Genomic DNA, 22,392 nt, shown 5'->3' with positions numbered 1-22,392 from the left:
TTTATAATCTGTGTTCAGAATACATGAAGTTAAAATGTCAGGAATAAAAAATTTGTTACAATAAGTTTGCCACTGCATTACACAATGCAGGCCAATCAGAGGCCGGCAGCTGACGTTGGTGTGCCAATCACAGGAAGCCCATAGCAGTGACGCCATGTGTCACCCATAGCAGGTATACCAAAGTAAGCTGCCATCATCTGCATAAGCTATAAAAGAGGACGACATGGGTTGTGGGCGCTGTGGAAGGCTAAAATAATTATTTTTGTTTTAAAAAAAGGAGTTAGAGAACAGCAGTAAAATGGGGAATATGATTAGAGGATGGGCCAAGGAAGGAGGCATTATACCTAGAAGAGAACTGGATGGTGACATTTTACTAAAATGGGACATTATTAATTAAAGGGGTCCTGGATGAAGGACATATATTTCTCGAAGGGGCTAAGATGGGGACATTATATCAAAATAGGGACATTGTGACAGGAAAAGGTTCAGGATGGAGTGCCGCAGTAAGAGGGCAAGGCTGAATAAATTATACCAGTAAGTGGTAAAGATGGGGACATTATTGCAAAGAGGAGCCAGGATGGGGGACATTATAGAAGGAAGGAGACCAGGATAAGAGGCATTATACCAGTAAGGGCCAGGATGTTGATCATTATTACTGGAAGGGGCCCATAATGAGGGAGATTCATTCTAGAAGGGATCTAGGCTGTAGGACATTAATACTGGAAGGGGACCAGGATGGTTGACATTATTACCAGAAGGAGTCCCGGATGGAGGACGTTATACCAGTAGGAGGCCCATGGGGGACCTTAGTACAGGATAAAGGACATTAATATATTATGAGGAATACATGTGTCTCTCTGTAGGATTTAGAATACTACAAGAGTCTGTAAATCTGACCAATATACGGGTGTGGCCAAGGTTCAAATTTTACACAAGGCCCAGTGAGATTTTGGAACACTGTGTTAGGCTAGCGCCACACATCCGTGCCTCCGGTACGTGTTTGGCATTTTTTACACGTACCGGCGGCACGGAGACATGTTCAGCAATGCTACCCTATGGTAGCAGGCACACACACGTAAAACCACACGGAACGTGTGTCCGTGTGCATTTGTACGTGTGTGCGATTTTCAAAGCGCTGACATGTCAGTGTTTTCTCCGGCAGCACGGGTGTCACACGGCCCGCACCCGTACCACACGGGTGTAGTGTGGATGCGGTCCCGTGTGACACGCGCCGGAGAAAACACACATGTCAGTGAAAAAAAAAACAAACATTAACTCACCTTCTCCAGCCCTCCTGTCTCTGCCGCTGCTGCCTCTTGCTGCCGACCGCCGCTCATTATTCTCATTGAATATTCACTTCACTGCCTGGCAGCAGCAGCAGCGGGGAGACGGGAGGGCTGGAGACCGAGGATCAGCACCACGGACAGCAGAGCGGACATCAGGAAGGACCAGGTGAGTATAATAATTACCGATTCTACGTGTGCTATCGTGGATAGCACACGTAGAACACACGTGTCACGCACGTACCAGAGACACGTACTTACCTGCACGCAACACGCAGGGAAAATACGTGTCTCTCGGCACGTGCGTGAATTTCACGTGAGTGTGGCAGAGGCCTTAGAGTAAGCAATCATAAGTAATTCATTGGAAGGCCAGTATGTTGATGTTGATTTATATTACGTGTACTAGATCACTAGAGATAGGTCACTGATACTTGGCTTTATTGTGACAATAATATTAGTTCTTTAATTAAGATGTGAAAAGTTGCCTACAGTCCCATATGAGTTTTACATCTTTGGATTGGGATGAATAATGTAGGATGATATATGAGGTTAAACTATGTTGATATGTTATTTTTTCATTCTTAATTACTATGTCCCATTTTTAATTAATTGTATCATTGGATAGGTTTCTTTTCCGGTCATAAATACATTTGCTGCAGCAGACATATGTGACCCCTGACTGAAGTGGAAACATTCACCACAAAATAAAAAATGGTTAAAAATTTTTAGTTTTAGTCAAGTGTAGACTGTTGTGAACATGTTCCGATAGGTGAAACTGTTATCATGCAGATAGTGTAAGGATGGGGAAACAATGGTGTGATTCTTTGTTATCTATATCCAGCCTTATAAGAAAGTATGGAAGTGTAAAGGTGGCTTTACACACTGCAACATCGCAAACGACATCGCTGTAACGTCATCGGTTTTGTGACGTTATAGCGACCTCCCCAGCGACATTGCAGTGTGTGAAACACATCAGCAACCTGGCCCCTGCTGTGAAGTTGCTGATCGCTACAAATCGTTCAGGACCATTCTTTGGTCCTTTGTTTCCCGCTGTGCAGCAAAGTCTCAGTGTGTAAAGGAGACTTAAAACACTGGAAACGAGTGATGTGTCACAATATCTGTCAATCACTATTCTCTGTCAGTCGGTCTATCCCTCTCGGTCTCTATTCTCTCTCTGTCGGTCCGTCACTATCTCTGTCCCTCTCTCACAGTCTGTCGGTCATTTTCCCCTCCTCTCTCATACTCACCGATCCCCGATCCCCGGCGTGGCACTGCACGGCATTCACACTGCTGCGGAGGCTTTTACTATTTTGAAAAAGCCGGCCGCTCATTAAACAATTTCGTATTCCCTACTTTCCCCGCCTAAAGGCGCCTATGATTGGTTGCAGTGAGACCCGCCCCCACGCTGAGTGACAGGTGTCTCACTGCACCCAATCACAGCAGCCAGTGGGCGGGTCTATACTGTGCAGTGAAATAAATAATTAAATAATTTAAAAAAATGGCGTGCGGTCCCCCCCAATTTTAATACCAGCCAGATAAAGCCATACGGCTGAAGGCTGGTATTCTCAGGATGGGGAGCTCCACGTTATGGGGAGCCCCCCAGCCTAACAATATCAGTCAGCAGCCGCCCAGAATTGCCGCATACATTAGATGCGACAGTTCTGGGACTGTACCCGGCTCTTCCCGATTTGCCCTGGTGCATTGGCAAATCGGGGTAATAAGGAGTTATTGGCAGCCCATAGCTGCCAATAAGTCCTAGATTAATCATGTCAGGCGTCTCCTCGAGATACCTTCCATGATTAATCTGTAAATTACAGTAAATAAAGGGGACTGTTTTTATATGCTATTATTTATTGAACACAGTATCATTGACCTCACATCAATTTTACTTTACATTCTACTTAAGGCACATATGACATGGTACTACACTGACATTTGTGTTTTAGGTTTTAAAATATTTTACTCTTTCCTATAAACTGGCAATCTATGTGATATATGTGTTCATATATAATTGGCATACTGATTTAACTTACATCTTATATTTGGATGTTTTCTGGATTCTTCCTTTATCTGGATTTACCTCCTGTCAATGTATTTTATTACATATTGTGATTTCATGTTGTGTTTGTATCAATAAAAGCTTTTGTATTTTTAATAGTGCTCCAATTTTTGGTTACACACAGGTTTATTTATTGTAGGAGTTTATTATCAGACTATTTTGTTCATAAATATAAAGGGGAACCATGCAGTCATTTTGGCAACATGCTCCTAGCTAGATTATATTGTTTTATGTCTAGTAAATATTGATAGATGTGAATATATATTGATTTTTTTAATCAAGAATAAATGTAAATTGTTGTTTATGGAAAAAAAAATAAGACGTTACCTCAAATTAATCCCTAGCCTATCTTTCAGAGCAAAAAATAAAATAAGACCCTGTCTTATTTTTGTAGAAACATGGCACGCCCAACCTAGTATAAGATGCAACATACAGCGGTGTTAAGAAGACAGTCAATGACCGTACAGGGAATAGTGAATAGCGGAGTTGGCCAGAGAGGTAAGCGGTAAGATGAGTATTAGTTTTTCTTTATTTTTTTTTCTTCTTTTGTTTTTGAAGTCTTTGCTAGCACTCATTGTTTCAACAAAATATTAGTCAATATGCAGCCATTTTGTTGAATTCATGCAAAATAAATTACAAAAACCCACATTCTAGCGAAAATGGATTTTTTTTATAATTTTAGTAGAATTCAATTTCACTCAAATAATTTCACTCAGCTCTAAACACTTTATACTAAGCATTTATTCAATGAAAAATGCAGCTGTCTCGTATGATATAAAACTTGACTTTGATAGATAATAGCAATCATTGTATTTAAGGATTTCCTTATGTGAATAAATTAGTTCGATTTTAGAAAAACATTATTTTCTTACTCTTTTCATGCACTAAAAGTCCAAACATTCTGAAAAGCATTTGGTGTCTGTGCAACAATTGTGGAAAAAAATATATATATTTTCATAGAATAAGTATTCTCTAAGAAACCCTTATTTTAGAGGGGCTTTGCGCTACATTTATATTGATGACCTATCTTTAGGACTACCTTAGAGCCCCAACTGATCCACTGCTAATAGCTCCTGCAGCGTCCCGATTTAAATAGTGTACAGAGCAGAACATCATTGCTTTGTCATACAGTTTAGTTGCAGGTCATGTGAAAAGAAAGCGTTTAAGCCGCATTGCCATATTGATGATTTATAGACAAGATCCTTGTTCACAATTCTTTCAAAGTCAATGGATTTCATATATTGTTGATATGAAGAAGTGGAAAGGCTCACCTGAGGTAGTTGTGAGAGGAACAACTACTATAAAGGCATAAAACGGCTGGCACTGCCTCACAAGTTAGAATTGCAAGAGATGTGAACATAAAGGGCTTAAGCCACGCTGACATTTTTATGATAGACAGACATGATCTTTGTACATGATTCTTTCAAAGTTAATGCATTTCAGAGAAAACATTCTCCTTCATTAAGTCAAAAATGTATCCTGATAAAAGAGATGGGTTTCTCTGAAAGGTGTAGACTTTCAATAAATCACGTACAAGTATCTTTTGTGTATATATATATATATGCAGGATTTGAAGCCATTATGGCATAATGTGTTACCTATGGTTTTCTTGGTGACAGTGGTCCCAGCTGCCTTGAGATCAGTAACAAGTTCCCCTGTATAGTTTTAGGCTGATCTCTCACCTTCCTCATAATCCTGGAGAGCACACAAGGTGAGATTTTTCGTGGTGCCCCAGATCAATTTTGATTAACAGTCTTTTTGTATGTCTTCCATTTTCTACTATTGCACCAATAGTTATCTCCTTCTCACCCAGCATCTTACTTAGGCTATGTGCCCACGCTACGGAAAATACGCGGAATTTGCCACGGATTTTTCGCGGAAATTCCGCGGAATTTTCAGAAATCTGCAGCACAGCTACTCCCCTGCCATTTCTATGGCATTTGGAAACTGCTGTGTCCACGCTGCGTTTTTTTCTGCAGCGGAAATAATGCGGATTTCCCTGCGGAAAAATCAGCAGCATGTCAATTATTCCTGCGGATTTACCTGCGGATTTTGCCCATTCAATTGAATGTCAAAAAACGCAAAATCCGCAACGAAATCCGCAACAAATCAGCACAAAATCCGCACCTATGCAAAGGTGCGGTTTCCGGGGGGAATGCTGCGGATTTAGCTGCAGAAAAATCCACGGATACAGAGTCCCGTGGGCACATAGCCTTATGGTTTTGCAGCCTATTCCAGGCTTGTACACTTCTATGATCTTGTCGCTGACATCCTTAGAAAGCTCTTTAGTCTTGACCATGTTGTAGAGGTTAGAGTCCGACTGACTAATTGAGTCTGTGGACTTTTATACAGGTCACAATTTAAGACAGCTGTCTTTAATGCAGGTAATGAGTTGATTAGGAGCGTCTAAGTAGTCTGTAGAAGCCAGAACTCTTAATGATTGTTGGGTATCACATACTTATTTCTGTCTGCAAAATGCCAATATATATATATATATATATATATATATATATATATATATATATATATATACTTTATTTTTATATAGCGCTAACATATTCCGCAGCGCTTCACATACATCAGGAACGCTGTCCCCATTGGGGCTCACAATCTAAATTCCCTATCTGTATGTCTTTGGAGTCAATCTATCAATATATTAATATAATTTATTCAATGTGATTTTCTGGATTTATTTTTAGATATTCTATCTCTAACTGATAAAATTAAACTACCCTTAAAATTATAGACATTTCATGTATTGGTCAGTGGGCAAACTTACAAAACCATCAAGCGATCAAATAATTATTTTCTTCACTGTAAGTCATTGACATAATGACAGTGAAAAACGTCAAAAAGCAAAATTTGTTGGAGGTGTTCTCTCACATAACTTTTCTTGACATTTTATATGGTTTGCAAAAAGTATAAGGAACAAGTAATGAGATTTAGACAAACACACATTTGTGATTATGGGCTAATGATTATTTATGTTTGATTACATCTATTTCTTCATTAAAAGCAATATTACAGAATTTACAGCCTGGAGTGTGAGCAGTAAAGAAACAGTATTGGAAGGAAATGTGTTTTCTAATGAGGCTTACTGAGGCACTGTCACTAACCACAAGCTGTGAGATGCGGTAGTAATTGCCTATTCCTTCTCTGTATCAAATGTCTTAAACTACTTGAATTAACACAGAATCATCTACTGTACAATTAATAATATTACCTAGAAACTGAAGTTCAAGATTAGATTATTTTCTTGATGTATATCCTATTCTTTGCACACAAGTTTTGGTTCAATATGGAGGAATTCTGATACCTCGGTAAGACTTGCAGATAAACGTCATACAGGAAAACTCAGTTGTTGAGGTGTCATTATTCTGAAGAACCACAAGGCTATTTATTCAGAAAATCAATGTCCCTTCTAGATGATTTAGCCTCTAGCCATCTGGCAGGTAACTGAAGTGCAGATAGTTTTTCACAGTGGCCATTTTTCATATCTAAGAGGTAAACCGCAACAACGGATAGTGGTTCATTTGTAAAGCAACACAACCTGCATACATATCTCTAGGAAAAGCTTTGACACTCTTAGTTTGAGTTGAGATTTTATTTCAAGGTATGGTAGTAGATTGATACAATTTGTTTATAAATACTGTTCTTACTTTTTATTACTTTAATTAATAAATGTGAATAATAATCAAAATTATTATAACAGTTACTAATTGCAAATAACTAATGGCTATGATTGCCACCAACCAATTACAATACAACATTGCATCCATCTGGTGCTATATATTACACAACTTTTTAATTTTAATGTCATCCATACAAATCAATTGAGAAACTAACTGAATTTATTTTGAGGGGGAAAATAAAGGTAGCGATACTAAAGTAATATGGATGAAAAAGTGTAAACACCCAGGGGTAGGATCAGCCAGGTCTTACCAGTTTTACAAAATCAGATGTTAAAATCATAGCCGATTTACAGAACCAGCAAGAAGAAGTACCCAAGCCAGTACTCTCTCTCAGAAGATGGCACAATCCTCTTGTAGCAGGAACACTGACTCTGCCACCCTCTGAGAGGTAGCACTCACTCCTGAATGGTTAGGAGTTGTCCTGACATAAAGCAGAAAAAATAATCCCAGCCTACAGTCAGCACAGCCAGGGGCTGAGCAATGGAGCCCTTCACTCCAGCAGTGTCACAGTAAACAGCGGAGTCAGAGTCAGATACCACAAGGAAGCTGGAGGCAGAAGAAATATAGGAGTGGGAGAAAGAAACAACAAGTAACAAGAGAGAGTGAGGAAGGAAGCAAAATTACAGGCAGGAGGCACAAGAGACAGGAAGCAGTCCAGAGAGAGAGACAAGCAAGAGACAAGAGAGGGACAAGAGACAAGCAGGATACAAGAAAGGGACAAGAGACAAGCAGGATACAAGAGAGGGACAAGAGACAAGCAGGATACAAGAGAGGGACAAGAGACAAGCAGGGGATACCAAGAGAATCAGGTAGGAGACAAGATAGAAACAGGGGACAAGAGAGAGTGAGACAGGTGAGAGGTGGGTAAATAAGACACTGGCTTTTTCCTACTTGCCTTAAACAAGTTGTTCAGTCTAAAACAACAAGCCTGCAATCACTGTGTCACTCTATGTGACTGCAGACATGCAAAAGTACTGTGCTCGTGAAGATTCACTGGTGTCAGACGTGGGAACAGTGGTTAAGTGGCTGCAAATAAGAGATATACAGACTCCCAGCAAGAATCAGATGATTTTTTTCTGTCCCCAAGCAATACACTTGCACTTAGGGAGTCTGCATATCACACACTCATGGTCACATGACTGCCGTTCCTGACTCTAACACTGGAGAATCTTCACAATGCACAGTGTAGGTGATGTGAGGATTCACAAGTCTGCAGTCTCATAGAGTGACATATAAAGTGACTGCAGAGTTGTAATTTTAGTCCAGACAACCCTTTTAACCCCTTCACAACATATGACGTACATGCATGCCACATGTCATGTTCCTAATTTTGATAGGGGCTCACACGCAAAGCCTTCATTCTTCCCAGGAGATGATGTCTGTAATTCAGTCATAATCTTCAATACTGGAGAGCTGAAGGGGTTAAAGCTGCGCTGTCACCAAAGAATGAAAAAATGAAAAAAAAATGTGTTGATTTAATGAAAGATTATTTTATTCCATAGGTCTATGCGTTTCGAGGTGAGGAACTCTTCTTCATGACCACAAAAATCAGAAAAATCAACAATACCTGGTAATATTCACTTACCCGGCTCCATCGATCGCTCTGTTATGTGATCACTGTAAGCTGATGGTTTTCATGCTAGCAAAGGGTCATGGGATGACTCCTGTAGCTCACATGACTCAGTTCCTGTAACAGATGGCCGATTGCTTCCTGTTACAAGACATGAGCATTTCTGGTGATCTCAGCTGTGTAGCTGTGATCTACAGAAATGAATGAGCAATCAGACTGCTGATCGTTATAGCCCCCTAGGGGACTAGTAAAAGTAAAAAAAAAATTAAAACAAAATAACAAAACCTAAAAGTTCAAAGCACCCCCCCATTTGCCGATTGAAAATTACATAGTAAAAAAAATAAACATATACACATATTTGGTATTGATGCATTCAGAAATGCCCAATCTCATGAGGATCCGATGGTTGCCATGGTAGCACAGGGTCACGTGATGACTCTTGTCTCTATCATGATGTACGTAGTTCCTTTTACATCCGGCAGAGTAGCAGCTGTAACAAGAACACAGCATTTCTCCTGATCAGAACGAAGCTACTCTGATCAGGAGAAATGAATCAGTGATCAGACTAGACTGCTGATCCTTATAGCCCACTAGAGGGACTAGTAAAATAAAAAAGTAAAAAGAAAGTTTTAACATTTGTTTTTTTAAAAAACCGAAAAGTTTAAATCATCCCTCCCATTTGCCCCATTGGAAATTAAAGGGTTAAAAAAATAAAAACCATACACATTTGGTATAGCTGCATTAAATTTTTTTTTCCAAACTATAAAATTACGTTTTTGCTCAAAATACAATAACAAACGCTCAAAACATTGCATCTGCGCACAAATGGTACCATTAAATATGTCAGCTTGAGATACAAAAAATAAGCTTTCACTTAGTCACAGATTCTGAAAAATGGGAACACTATGGGTCGCGGAAAATGGCACAATAAGTACGCCACTTTCTTAGACATAATTCAGATTTTTTTTAACCCCTTAGATAAAAGTAAACCTATACATGTTTGATGTCTACAGACTCGTACCAACCTGAGGCAACACACTGACACATCAGTTGTACCATATAGTGAACACAGTAAATAAAATATCCCCCAAAAAAATCATGTAATCGCACTTTTTTTGCAATTTTTCTGCACTTGGAATTTTGTTTCCATTTTTTTGGTACACGATATGTAGGGGTTTAATTTAAAATTATACCTTGTCCTGCAAAAATCAAGCCCTCATACGGTACGATAATAAAAAAGTTACGGCTTGTGGAAGAAGGGGAGCAAAAATAATAATAAAAAAAAAATGAAAAACGGAAAATTGGCTCGGGGTAAAGAGGTTAATACTTAGTACAAAAGCTTTTGTTGGCGATGACAGCTTTACGATGCCTCCTGTATGGAAAAACTAGTCACATGCATTGACTTGGTGTAATTTTGGCCCATTCTTCAACACAAAAACCTTTCAAATCATGAAGGTTCTGTGGACTTCTTCTATTATCTCTGAGCTTTACTTTCTTCTATAATTTTTCTATCAGATTCAGGTCAGGTGATTGGCTGGGCCACTCCAGCAGAAAAAACACACAATATCCTAGCAATTTCTTTTTTACTCTGGTCCAGTTTCACTCTCATATCTCAAAAATATTAAGAATGGGAAATATTTCCCAGACAGCAGACCTCCTTTACATGTTTTTCCTCTGTCTTTTTTAGAAGACAACTAAATGGATCAGGATCCACCTTATGTGCCTGGTTTACAGTAAAAAAAAAACTTTAATTTTCACCCTCTTCGCTAATCCGTACCATTTTACTCAGCCTTTACTAAACAGTAGAACTGATGAACAGGAAAAGAGCTTGTTTTAGGAAAATTCAAAAATCATGCAGACTGACAAATAATAAGAGCAATTTTCTGTGCAGTGGCATAAATAGAATGGGACACTAGTATTTACATGGACAAATTGTGAGGCAGTGTAGATAAATGTTCCAGGTCAGATACAAAGAGAGCACGTAAAGGATTAAGCGGATAGACAGAGGCATTGTCAGGTCATGGTCCGGAGTCAGGGCGGCTTTGTACGTTGCAATATCGCACGTGCGATGTCGGTGGGGTCAAATCGAAAGTGACGCACATCCGGCGTCACTTTCGACATCGTTGTGTGTAAATCCTAGATGATACGATTAATGAGCGCATAAGCGACTTTTTCATAATTATGCTGCCGCGACAGGTACGATGTTGTTCCTCGTTCCTGCGGCAGCACACATCGCTGTGTATGAAGCCGCAGGAGCGAGGAACATCTCCTTATCTGCCGCCAGCGGTTATACGGAAGGAAGGAGGTGGGCGGGATGTTTACATCCTGCTCATCTCCGCCACTCCGCCGCTATTGGCCGCCTGCTGTGTGATGCCGCACGACGCCGCACAACCCGCCCCCTTAGGAAGGAGACGGGTCGCCGGCCAGAGCGACGGTTGCAGGGCGGGTGAGTGCATGTGAAGCTGGCGTAGCGATAATTTTCGCTACGCCAGCTATCACTAGATATCGTACCTGCGACGGGGGCGGGGACTATCGCATGCGACATCGCAGCATCGGCTTGCGATGTCACAACGTGCAAAGCCCGCCTTAGAATACTTTTAAGATAACGGATCAGAGCAAAGGGACAAGTTAACTTCAAGGTAGGTAAGGTCAAAGTTATGGCAGCAATAGGTCAGAACACAGAGCACAGATTAACTAGGCTAACAAGCACCAGTGAGCAGAATGCTATGACATGTAGTGTTTTCGAATTAACTGTTCAGCTAATTAACTAAGCAATCATGGAAACATCTGAAGAAACTTAACACCTCCTATTATCAGCTCAGCATGCCCAGGCACCAGATTGGATGACTGAGCTCACACTCCTCAAACTGATTGCTCAGCACATTCTGATTTCATAATACAGCAAACAGTCACTCATTGTATTAAAAAGGCATTGAGCTAAAGAATCAAGAGATAAAGTTCAATTGGCACTGGTGAAATGTTTGCACCTAATATCCCCCACATTTTTCTCAGATGTATGGGCCTTTGTAGCATTCTAAATCCCCTCCCCTTTCATTATGTAGTAATGTCCACTATTCTATATTAATGACTCCTGTCCTAGGCACCTACTAGGTATATTTGTCCCCCATTCTGGGTCCCATCCAAATATATATGTCCCAAACCCTGATATATACTGTATGTCCCTCATTTTAGGCCCCTTCTTGTTATATATGTCCCCCATCCTGATATACATGGTGCTTATCCTTGACTCCAAATTGACATATATGTCCCACATCCTAGTGTACATATGTGCTCATCCTGGTATATATGACCCTCAACCTGGGCCCCATCCTGGTATATGTCCCCCATCTTGGTATGTATTCCCCATACTGGGCATATGTTGGTATATATGCCTTCCATCCTGTGCCCTGTTGTATTTGTCCCCCTATTCTGGGTTATGTTTCCTATCCCGATAAATATGTGCACTGTTCTGCAGCTGTTCTCTAATGCATTCAAATAAATAGAAAGTATTCTGATCACCTTCCCCAACTCCCACACCCCCACAGAGGCAGCAGGTGATTTTGAAGTGTCTGCTATGGTGAGGCATGACATGTCTCTGTGTTGATATACATGTTAGCTGAATGTGAATTCTCGGAAGCACACACAACTGAAGGAAGAGCTAGGGTCAGTGGGTCCCCTCTAGCATGGACCTGGTTGCTCTCTCTTTGACTGTGATAGTTACGTCCCTGATCCTATGGCATTTACCAAGCAATTTTCTAATTTCCTTTAGTAAAATATGTAAAAGGGCAAAAGTATTATATGTATTCAGAAAGAAAGGCTCCAAGTTAAAGGGAAGGTGTCGCGTTTTTTATTTTTGTATTAATAATAGTGATTATGAAATCAAGTATTTTTAATACAAAATAATCTTACTGTTTATTTAGTTTTTATATAAGTCTAGTTTTACTGAAGCGCTGGAGGCTGCCATCTAGGGTTTGCTGTGTGTAACGACAGTTACTCACCTCCTTTATGGCAGCCCTCTGTGCATTCACTCTGATGGTCGGACTCCGACCCTATGCTTAATACAGTAAAGCTCCCTTCTGTGACCTGGACGTGCCCCCTGGGCTGTCCAGATCACAGCAGAGGGAGTAGATTGGTGCCATGTTTCTGCAGTTCACAGCTTATCCTGCTATCACCCGTTCGGCCTGTGTGAGTACCGGCATCCATCCCCCCGCCGCTGCTACCATCTCCAATGACATCCCCCGCTCTCCCCCCATGCCACCGCTGCTACCATCTCCAATGACACACCAGCTCTCCCCCCCGCCCGGCCGCTGCTACCATCCCCCCACTCTCCTTGCCACAGCCACTGTGGGCGTGCATGCAGAGCATTGCGTGTGGCAGAGCATTACTGGCATGCGTGCATGCATTCAGAGCATTGTGTGTGGGCGTGCGTGCATGCAGAGCATTGCAGGCGGATGTGCGTGTGGCAGAGCATTGAAGGCGGGCATGTGTCAGAGCACTGTTTGGAGCAGAGCATTGTAGGCGTGCATGTGGCAGAGCATTGTGTGTGTGCGTGGGGCAGAGCATTGCGGGTGTGCATGTGGCAGACCATTGTGTCCAGGCGTGCGTGCATGCAGAGCATTGCAGGCGGGCGAGCGTGTGGCTGAGCACTGTGTGCGTGTGGCAGAGCATTGTGTGTGCGTGTGCGTGGGGCAGAGCATTGTGTGTGTGTGTGTGGCAGGGCATTGCGGGCGTACATTTGGCAGAGCATTGCAGGCAGGTGTGTGTGTGGCAAAGCATTGCAGGCAGGCATGCGTGCATGTAGAGCATTGTGTGTGGGCGTGCATGCATGCAGAGACCACTGCGCAACCAGCTCTGTCCTCACCTATCGTACCATCACCCATTCCCTGTAGACTGTGAGCCCTCGCGGGCAGGGTCCTCTCTCCTCCTATACCAGTCTGTTATGTACTGTTAATGATTGTTGTACGTATACCCTTTCACTTGTAAAGCGCCATGTAATAAATGGCGCTATAATAATAAATAATAATAATAATAATGTGGTAGAACATTGTGGGCGTGCTTGTGGCAGAACATTGTGGGCATGCATGGGGCAGAGAATTGCGTGCGGGCGTGCGTACATGCATGCAGAGCATTGCAGGCGGATGTGCGTGTGGCAGAGCATTGCAGCAATGCGTGTGGCAGAGCATTGTGGGCATGCGAGGGTCAGAATATTTCAAGCATGTGTAGGGCAGAGCATTGCGGGCATGCGGGTGTGTAGTAGAGCATTGTGTGTGTGTGCATGTGGCAAAGCATTGCGGGCATGCGGGTGAGTGGCAGAGCATTGTGTGTGTGCATGTGTGTGGCAGAGCATTGCGGGTATGCATGTGGCAGAGCATTGTGTGTGTGCGTGCGTGTGGTAGTGCATTGTAGGTGCATTCGTGTGGCAGGGCATTGCGGGTGTGAGTGTGGCAGAGCATTGTGTACATGTGTGCATGTGGCAGAGCATTGTGTGTGTGCATGCGTGTGGCAGAGCATTGCGGGCGTGCATGTGGCAGAACATTGCGGGTGGGCGTGCATGCGGAAGAGCATTGCTGGACTGGGGCGTGCAGAGCACTATGTGGGGAGTACTCTGCAGCTGTCCTTGGTGACACTTTAAATGGCTCCGCACTATGATTCTAAACTTCATCTTCCCTTATCCTCTTGGAAACACCCAGATTGGGAGGGGGAGCTGTGACGTCACACACAGGAGGGCAGATTTTGCCCCTTTTTTAAAGCAGCTGTAATTTGAGCTTGTTCTACAATGGGATTTCTGTAGGAATTCAGAAGTTGCTCCCCCTAGTGTTTAAGAGTGGAAAATATAAAACTTTTTTTTTTTTTTTTTTTATATTTTGCTCAGTTAAAAACAAATAATAATATTTAAACAAAACATTAAAACATTAATACTTTACATTTTTTCAGTTATTGAATTTTTTTTTTTGGACGACACCTTCCCTTTAACAACTTCATGTAAAAACCAAACAGCCATTGGCATTATGGGAACACAAGTTTTACTTTTCTTTTGCCATGGAGAGTGCAAACTCTAGACCTCAGAACAAACTTTTTTTTCAAGGCAACGGTCCCTTTTGATTCAGATGAATTTTATTTGGTCAAAATCAAATCTGCCAGTCAAGTTAAGCCAATCTCCAATTCGCTCATCTATACTCAGCGCTTAGTAGTATATTTCCTATTCAAATTGAAAGAATTTAAATCTGATAATTTTCTTGTTAACCTAATTTCTAGTACAAAGAAGTCATTATCTGTATTTTTAGGTAATTTCCCCACAGGAGACCTTATTTCACAAATACTTATTCCATTTAAAGGGTAATTTGATGAAGCCTGTACAGCCCAAAAATATCATATACAAAACCTGCTCTTTGGCATTGTAGAGTTTCCATAGATGTTTATAGTTATAAGAAAATACATATAAATTGAAACATAAATATAGATCTTATCTTTGGAATAGCTATTCTATCTAGATGTGATGCTGAAATCTAGGCCTTTATGAGTAAAAGTGATTGCTTAAAGGCTAATTATCAAATGGAGAAGAAAGATAAAATTGTACATGACAGAGGGATATGTTCAGAGTAAATTATTGTATAGTTTTAGCTTTTTCCAGCCACCGTATATGAACTATAAGACACTTAGGTCTTAAGGTTAAAGTACTGAGAGATGTCATATAACAGCCTTAGGTAATGATTCTGAAAAGTGAGCCAGTGCATTTGCTTCCTAAGGATATATCTAATGTACTACCAGTATTTATAAATCAATCAGTCACCTTACAAAATGCGCAACTACAGTTCTTTTCTCTGTGGACAGTGGCATATTAACCCATTTTGTACTAGAGAGACTACAGAGAAATCAAGAAATAATGGTAAATAAAAAACCTGGAAAACAATTATGGAATTGCAGTTGGAGAATACAAAATTACGTCTATACATCCATTCAAAAGTCAAGAAGTGGACATCCAGGCAAAATATCAGCGTCAACATGTTAACTTATCACAAGGTCTATCAGTTCTGGCTCGACAAATACAGCAGTGATGGAGGCTCATATGCTTCATAATCATTATATCATAGATGTCCATGCAGGTGTAGTGCCCCTGAACCCATCAGGGCACTACTAGGTACTGCATCCTGTCAAAGATGCAGGGCCTACCCCCAGGGATCTGGAAGACAAGGGCCGGTAACAACAAAACACATAAATTCCCCAGTTTTCCTCTCCCAATCATGGGTGACTGACTAGTCCAGGACCCAATGGATGGCCACCCAGGGGTGGAGCCAGTCCAGTCCACTAGAAGACAACCAGGTGGGAGGGGGGAGAGAAGTAGGAGAGTCTGTAGTGACAGCTGAAGGAGATGGATGTGTCTCGAGACAGGGTCATGTAGCAGAGGCCTAGCGTAGGAGAGTGTTTGCCAGAGAGGGTACAGCCAGGTACCTCTGGAACGAGAGCACCGACGGGGCACAGGGCCATAGGTCAGGCGAACGCTTGAGGCTACCTGACAAATACCTGCACAGTGAGGGGACCTTCACAGACCTCATTGATGCAAGAATCCGGGGGCACCAGCAGTAAAGATAGAGCCAGGGACCGGAACAGAACACAGACCATACAGGGTTCACACTGCCCATCGTATGGATCAGAGACTGCTGACAGACAGTAGGGGACCCCCAGATGCTCCAAGCCACGGGGTTCCACCAACTAGCGAGAGGTGCCAGAGACAGAAGCCACCAGGGTACCACATCGGCACTGGGACTAAAGGAAACTGAGGTTTACCAGCCATCCTCCGGGGACCAGTTACCCACTACCAGCTACTTTGAGTAAAAAAACCCAGTTATACAGCAACCCTATGTGTGGCCTCCCTTACTATCAGCGCCTAACTCCATCATCCATCCCTTTTAGGCTTGGCTTCCGCAAGGAAGGCCCAACATCTATGCTGCATTCACCATCAGCCCAAGGGGCCAGAAACTGTGCAGCGGTGGTTCTATCTCCGTAACCGCAACCAGCAAGTGGCGTCATGACATAAAATTTTATTACAATTACCCTGTAAATGTCCCCCCTTTTAAAGCGACCCCCACCCAGGGTCACAGACCGGGCATCGGCCATTACACACCCGTGACACCGCATCCCCGTATATGTATGGCCCGGGACCAAGTACCCCATAGCCCTAGGGCGGGTCACAGGCACCGTGCAATACACATTACACAAGTCTGGAATGGTGGCCCAAAAAAAGGTGAAGAAGCCTTGACTTCAATATCATCATAAGAAACATTGGTTTGAGTTTGCAAAGAAGTACGAAAAGTGGACAGTAGATTGTTGGAAACGGGTGATGTTGAGCAATTAGATGAACATCAATAGACTAGCCTCTGATGGTTGCAAATGGGTCTGGAAGAAAGAAGAGAAAAAGGGGCTAACGGTTTAAAAATTTGATGTATATGTCAACTTCAGTGGAGAAAGCCTGATGATATAGGGTTGTTTCACAGCCAAAGGCATTGAATACTTGACCAGGATCAATGGTGGGTTCAATGCTAAGCTATATGTGAGTATCCTACAAGATGAGTTACTTCATACACTAGAGTACTATGGACATGAAGAGGATGACTCAGAGTCCCAGCAGGACAACAACCAGAAGCATACGTTGAGATTAGTGAAGAAATGGTTTGATGACAATGAATTAGAGGAGCTGGATTGACCCCCACAGTCACCAGACCTCAATTCAATCGAAAACTTGTGGTAGAGTTGAAGAAAAAGCTGTTCACATATCCAAATAAGAAGACCAGTATACAAAAACATTGGGAACGTGTAAAAGAGACCTGGGATCAGATTTCAGTCGAGACTTGCTTGAATATCATGAAGAGCATGCCCAGAAGTATTCAAACAGTCTTTAAATCCAAAGGTTGATTTCCAAAATACTGAAAATTAAATTTAGATTTTCAGGAGCAAAACAGTAACAATGCAGTGACATGACAAGAAGCTGCATAACTAATGCTATGCCACATAGTTGTAAGTCAAATTTTTACATGAGATAGCTAAGATGATTGTCTTTAAAATGAAGTTAGTCTCATGTTCAAAGCTGTAGTGGATGGTGAGATATGGAGCCTGAATTGAAAAGTTAACATTGTTGCCTTTTTGTTTATCACTGTATGTGTATTGTAAATGGCTGCTATGTATCGTATTGGAGGATGTTCTCTGTGATGTAAAACCTGAAATGTTTATGTGGCGCCCCTGAGGCTTCAGTAGCCTCATATCATATACAGTATTCATCCCGGGTAAGGAGGAGGTCATTGCCGGTAAGCCACCACAATCCACCAAAACACACAATTAGTTGCCCTTCCACTGGGACTGGTTTAGGGTAGGGTCATTTGGGTGGTCACCACAAGGTATGGGACCTGTAACCCACTAGTTCAGTATTCCAGGGGTCGGAGTTACACATGGGTAGTAAGGCGACACACACACACAGACATTCAGTCGGTGACGGTTAGTCAGCAGCAAGGGAACAAGTGAGGCGTGGGGAGAACACGGTCGCTAAGGGGAGAGCTGCGCCATAGCTCCCTCAGGATTGAGTGCACAGAACAGGCTGCGGAGCCCTAGGTTGGTGGGCACTGCACGTCCCTCCAGCAGAATCTGCCGGGCAGAGAATTTCAAGTCTTCTGGCCCACACAAAGTGCCCGGGGCACAGCAGCATATAGAGTCAGGAGTCATGACTAAAGAGCGGCACCAGTAACGGACTCGCGCTGCCTGCCATACGGGACAGGAATGGAGCCCATCCAAGGACTCGGTTGGCAGCATGGCTTCAAGCCACAGGCACTCACACAACACAGTGCAAGTAGGAAGAACTAACAGAAAGAAACACCGGTTCTGACCTCTGAACTATCCGGGATTGGCAGGAGCCCATGACAGTCCAAAGACGGTGACATCTCAGTGAGTAAAGAACTTTAACTGCAAACTCTGTGTTGTCCAATCGTTCCCGCGCCCTGCGCATCTTAAATAGAGTGGACTACTACTCCCAACCTCCCTGTGGGCCTGAGCTCTGCCTCTGGAGAGCTGTACCAACCTAGCTGCGCTACCATCGGCCCTCAGAGGATACCTCTTGCAGCGGCGGCTCTCATCATAGCCGAAGACCACAAGTGGCATCACAAATAACTACTATCCCCATTTTCATCCCCCCATTTATTGACACTGCTGGGATCACGGAACCGGGACTTACCGCTGTGACATCCCGAACTCATACACTAGCCCGGTGATGAATAACCCTTGGGACCCCATGGGTGCATCATTTACTCTGGGACTTGTAGTTCAACAAGTCTTGTTAAATATATTAAGGGCCAGGCTATTCACATAGCTCTTTACCCATGGGTGTATCCGATCTGATATATGAGACTGTTTGGTCACATGGTGTCTGGTCTGTGTGTTTGGAAGCACTTTACTTTTTGGAGACACCCTGCAGGGGGACCATGTGTGTTTAGAGAAGGCTGCAAACTTTTATGAAAACAAACTGGCTAGGAGACCAGGTGTGAAGGGAGCCTGCGTTGACTCTGTGCTTAGAAAGTGGGAAACCTGAAGATCTGGACTGTCAGGAGTCAGTGTGTGGAGGAAGACACAGATCCTGGTCGGTGATTCTAGTAAGGCAGTTTCCTAAACATCAGTGCCGGCAGAAGTCAGTGTGTGGAGCCTTCCTCTAGCTTCAGAAAGGTAACCTCACAAAAGGGGGTTGTATACTGACAGAGGTCAGTGAGTGGATAGGACAATACTCTCACTTGGACACTACTTCTGGGATCTATCCAATACTGTGCAGGCTTACCTGTGAATGTAACAGACTGTATAATATATATGCTTATGTAGCCTCATGGCTACATTAAGGCTCATGTTTGGTTTCTGGCAAATGGTTTAAGTGTGCTTTAATAAACTGATTAATTAAATAGAAAACCGGTCCTGTGTTCTTCAATCTAGCAGCCAAGCTACTGTCCCCCATTACATTTAGTGAGTGCAGCCACACCATATGTTTTTTTTTATGTATATGTACACATAAAAACTACAGAACAAATTCTTATAAAATATTGTAAGATACTATGAAGTGCACCAATGTTGATGTGAATATACAAAAATCACAGTCTTTTCCAATCTAACATATTCCTCATATATTCAGCACCCATTCCCTGCTGCTCATTGACCCACTAAACTTAATGATTTGCTATGACAGTCACATGTTCCAGTCAGGATGTTTTCATTAAGGCAAAAATTGCAGAGATCAGAAGGGAAACATAACTTAAGTGCAATCAGTAAGATACTCTTGTTATTTGTTCCTGCATTTTATGCAGCTTAAAAGCATTATTATTATTATTATTATTATTATTATTATTATTATTATTATTATTAATAACAATAATAATGATAATAATAATAACAACAACATTAATAATAATATTAATAGTAATAATAATGTTTATTTTTATAGTGCCAACATATTCTTCAGCCCTTTACAAATCAGAGGGGATAGGTACAGATAATAAATACATTATAGAGTAACAAATAATTCATACAGTCACGGCCGAAAGTGTTGACCCCCTTGAAATTGTTCCAGAAAATGCAGTACTTCCCCCAGACAATTATTGCAATTACATAGGCTTTGTTATACAAATGTTTATTTTCTTTGTGTTCATTGGAACAACACACAAAAAAGGTAAGAAAAATAAGCAAATTGGCATAATTTCAAACAAACCCCCAAAATAGGTCTAACAAAATTGTTGGAACATTTCCAAACTTGTGGGTAAAAAAAATTGTTTTAAACGTGATCATTGTTCAAACTCACCTGTGGGCAATATGAAAATCATACCTAAAATCCGATAAAAAGTGGAGAAGTTGACTTAATCTGTGCATTGCGTATTTGTGTGTGCCATACTAAGCATGCAGAGCAGAAAGAAAAGAAGAGAACTGTCTGAGGACTTGAGAACCACAATTGTTGAAAAATATCAATAATCTCAAGATTACAAGTCTATGTCAATAGCTTTTGATGTTCTTTTTTCCATGTTGCGCAACATAATCAAGAAGTTTACAACTCATGACAATATAGCCAATCTCCTTGGACATGGATGGTAGAGAAAACTTGATAAAGCGTTGCAATGCAGGATTGTCCAGATGGTGGATTAAGCAGCCCTAATCAAGTTCCAAAGAAATTCAAGCTGGAGGCTCAGTGTCAATGCGAACTATCAGTTGACATTTGAATGAAATTAAATGCTATGGCAGGAGACCCAGGGGACCACACTGCTGCCACAGAGACAAACAAAAAGCTATACTGCAGTTTGCCAAAATGTACATGAGTAAGCCCAAGTCCTTCTGGGAAAGTGTCTTGCGAACAGATTAGGCCAAGATAGAGATTTGTGGTAAAGCACATTATTCTACTGTTTACTGAAAATTAGATGAGAGCTACAAAGAAAAGAAAAGCAGGGTAATGACCCCAAACATACTTCAAGAAGCACCCAGAAATGGATGCCTTGGAGAGTTATGAAGTGGCAGGAATAAGACGGATCTAAATGCCATTGGACACCTGTAGGGAGATTGTAAAATTGCTTTTGGGATAAGGCGCCCTTTAAATATAAGAGACCTGGAAAAGTTTGAAAAATGAAAGTGGTGCAAAATTTCAGTGGAGAGGTGTAGAAAGCGTGCTGATGGTTATAGGAAGGATTGATTGCAGTTATTTATTCCAAGGGGTGTGCAACCAATTATTAAATTGAGGGTGCCAACAATTTTGACTAGGCCTATTTTTTATATCGTGTATGAAATTATTTCCAATTTGCCCTTTTTCTCTTTTTTTGTGTTGTTACAATACACACAAAAACAAATAAACATGTATATAGGTTTAATTGCAATACTTTTCTGGGAGAAATGCTTAATTTTATGGAACAATTTCATGGGTGCCAAAGCTGTCGGCCAAGACTGTATCTATAAGGAAATAGCAGTGTCAGAAAAGATAAAATAGTCCTTGTCTTGTGTGGTCCAGCCATCAATATAATAAATAGGGGCATTCAAATGACTCTACATGAACCCATCATCAGCCAGCACAGTATATGTGTAAGAACAGATAAAACATGATACTGAGTGAATGAATGGAAGAAATGGAAACAAACGATATAATGGATTAGATTCTGAGGAAACGTTAGGAAGGGAGAACAGGCAATAGTTACATTAGTAAGGTGAGGTGATAGGCCAGTCTAAAGAAATTTGTTTTAAGGGTACAAATACAATTGTGGATACTAGGAATTAACCAGACTGTCCAGAGTAGTGCATTACCAAAAACTGGTGTAGCATGAGAGAAATCTTGGAGTAGAATGTAAGAATTTCAGATTTGAGAGGTTAGCCTTAGGACATTAGTATAATGGAGAGCACAGGTAGGGTGTCAGACAGAAATGATGGAAGAGATGTATGACATTTCAGAATTGTGGACAGCTTTGTAGGTGAGAGTAATCATGTTATATTGGACTCTGTAGCAGATGGCCAACCAGCACAATGAATGGCGCGAAGTGGAAGCTTTGGTGCAGCAACTGGACAAAAGTATGATCCAGCTGCTACATTCAGGAGAGATTGAAGAGGAGAGAGTTTAGTAAAGGTACCGTCACACATAACGAGATCGCTAGCGAGATTGCAGCTGAGTCACGGTTTTTGTGATGCAGTAGCGATCCCGTTAGCGATCTTGTTATGTGTGACACATACCAGCGATCAGGCCCCTGCTGTGAGATCTCTAGTCGTTGCAGATTGGTCCAGGCCATTTTCTTCAAAGGCAAT

The 22,392-nt window shown here is 41.8% G+C and overlaps 1 protein-coding gene across 1 annotated transcript in view; it reads right to left on the bottom strand.

Annotated features, from left to right (window-relative positions):
• Positions 1–22,392, bottom strand: part of CNTNAP2 (contactin associated protein 2) — a 2,823,191-nt gene that overhangs the window by 1,117,174 nt on the left and 1,683,625 nt on the right. The gene's annotated exons all lie outside the window — the stretch shown is intronic.

This window comes from Anomaloglossus baeobatrachus, chromosome 6 (assembly GCF_048569485.1).
Source record: "Anomaloglossus baeobatrachus isolate aAnoBae1 chromosome 6, aAnoBae1.hap1, whole genome shotgun sequence".
In the NCBI taxonomy this organism is placed as follows: domain Eukaryota; kingdom Metazoa; phylum Chordata; class Amphibia; order Anura; family Aromobatidae; genus Anomaloglossus; species Anomaloglossus baeobatrachus.
This window is presented reverse-complemented; position numbering and strand designations above follow the sequence as displayed.